General features: G+C 50.1%; 1 protein-coding gene across 1 annotated transcript in view; it reads right to left on the bottom strand.

Moving 5' to 3' along the window:
- Positions 1–584, bottom strand: part of myo16 (myosin XVI) — a 30854-nt gene extending 30270 nt beyond the window's left edge. The window contains exon 1 of the mRNA XM_068601760.1: positions 516–584. The gene's annotated coding sequence lies outside the window, so the exon portion shown is untranslated. The remainder of the gene's footprint in view (positions 1–515) is intronic.
- Positions 585–2500: the final 1916 nt, after the last annotated feature.

Here is a 2500-nt window from a genome sequence, read left to right as displayed (position 1 = left end):
TGCGGCAGCACGAAGGACGTCTTCACTTTGACACAATGTTGGTCGTGTTGGTTGTTCCTCGTAGTTTTATTCCAGTATGTGAACAATAAATGTACAAATGTCAACAGCTCTTTGTAGAAAACAGTTGTGACCTTCTTCACAGGAACAAGACAATAAACCATACAATAAATCATGTAAAAATAAGAGTCACACAGACACACACAGACACACACACAGTGGTGTCAGACCGACACACAGAGCAGCCTTTGTGTGCGCCCTCAGTTCATTGAAGGACACGCACACAGACCTCGTCTCATTCATTACTTGGAGTTTCAAACTGAAACGTCTCGGCTGGAACACAAAACAGATTCACATGTTTGAAACTGTGAAACCACAACAGCTCTGAGCCGGTGATGGTGACCACGGGCTGCGTCAGCAGAGAGGGACACAACAGAGACACAACAGAGACACAACAGAGACACAACAGAGATGCGTAACTTTGGGATGAAATCTAATAAAAGTCGACGTGGGCCCACCTGCTCGAATCCGTTCCTCTCAACTTCTTCAAACCCAAAGATGTCCAAAATCACAATTTCCAGGGCAGGATCACTACAAGAGAAGAAGATCAAATATACAACATATGACACTTGACAGGTGTGGTCATGTGTGTGTGTGTGTGTGTGTGTGTGTGTGTGTGTGTGTGTGTGTGGTTGCAATAACACACCTGAAGAGGTCGTGTGGTATACATTGAGTTGTGTGCTTGGTGTGTAAACAACACAAAACACATTCCAGAAGACGCAGCGCCGGTTATTAGAGAATGATGAGACCTCACACCTCCAACAGCACATGGGCTCCATCCCAGAGAGAGAGAGAGTGTGTGTGTGTGTGTGTGTGGCTTAAGTTGTTGTGTGCACGACCTTCACAGGAACCTTGGGGTGTGTCCTCTAACTTGTTGTTTTTCATTTCAGTGAGCAAGTTCTGCAATGTGAACTATTTTCAAACCTTCCCTCTAAACTCAATGTGTGATGACGTCATCTGAAGGGATTATTATGGCAACCGGTGAGCGTCGACACACACGCACATGTACACACACACACACCACACACACAGCTGTACCTGCTGCTGGCGTCCGGGCCCTGCAGGTACTGGTTGCTGCCGTGGACCAGGAAGCTGAAGAGGCGTCCGTAGATGACCTTGGCCAGCTGGTCTCTGCTCTGCTGCGAGGCCTCCCACTGTGTGGCCGCTTGTGATCACGTCACCTGACACACAACAGGTTGTTGACATGGAAACAAGATGTGAGGTTGTGTTGACAGCACAGAGAGAGAACCATATTTTTTTTTTTCGGTGAATATCATATCAGGATTTATGCCCAATGTCTAAAAATACCTTTAAAGTACTGGACGTCAGAAGTGAGGGCGGAGCTTAAGTCACTGGAGCGCACCTGCAGCAACCCAGCAACTGAGAGAGAGAGAGAGAGAGAGAGAGAGGAGAGAGAGAGAGAGAGAGATAGAGAGATAGAGAGAGAGAGAGATAGGGAGAGAGATAGAGAGAGAGATAGAGAGAGAGAGAGAGAGAGAGAGAGAGAGAGAGAGAGAGAGAGAGAGAGAGAGAGAGAGAGAAAGAGGGAGAGAGATAGAGAGAGAGAGAGAGAGAGAGAGAGAAAGAGAGAGAGAGAGAGAAATGAACTGACAGTGACGCGATGACAGGATGAACAACATATTTCATGCACAGTAATTAAAAGCGGCGTCAGCAGCAGCTCTGGTCACGTCCCAGAAGTAAATGTGCTCTTCTCGACGTAGACGACGACGTCCGGCTGCCAGAGAGCTCCACATCCTTCCTGCCTCAGCGATTACTCATCAGGGTTTCTGAGCAGAACCATAAGCAGCAGCAGGTGGTTTACCCAGAATCCTTTGCTCACATCGACTCACTACGATCAGCTGTTGGCTGTTGGCTCACTAAGGTCAGAGGTCACAGGACACGGAGCGGTTGCATAATGAGAGAGAAAGAGAGACACAGCAGTGTCTCCTCACTGCGTTAGGGTCGAATGTGGCCGTCTGACTTTGAGCTCCAGCTGGAGAGCTGAGGAGGAGGAGGATGAGGAAGAGGATGAGGATGAGGATGAGGGGAAGGAGGCGGAGGAGGAGGAGGAGGATGAGGAAGAGAAGGAGGAGGATGAGGGGGAGGAGGCGGAGGCGGAGAGGAGGATGAGGAAGAGAAGGAGGAGGATAGGGGGAGGAGGCGGAGGATGAGGAAGAGGAGGAGGAGGAAGAGGAAGAGGAGGGAGGGGAGGAAGAGGAGGAGATGAGATGAGAAGGAGGAGGATGAGGAGGAAGGGATGAGGGGGAGGAGGAGGAAGAGGAGGATGAGGAGGATGATGAGGAAGAGGAGGAGGAGGATGAGGAAGAGGAGGAGGAGGATGAGGCGGGAGGAGGAGGAAGAGGAGGATGAGGAGGGAGGGGGAGGAAGAGAAGGAGGATGAGGACGAGAAGGAGGATGAGGAGAGGAGGAGGAGGAAGAGGAG

This window comes from Clinocottus analis, unplaced genomic scaffold (genome assembly GCF_023055335.1).
Source record: "Clinocottus analis isolate CAN_PGR_092001 unplaced genomic scaffold, fCliAna1.0.p SCAF_54, whole genome shotgun sequence".
In the NCBI taxonomy this organism is placed as follows: domain Eukaryota; kingdom Metazoa; phylum Chordata; class Actinopteri; order Perciformes; family Cottidae; genus Clinocottus; species Clinocottus analis.
This window is presented reverse-complemented; position numbering and strand designations above follow the sequence as displayed.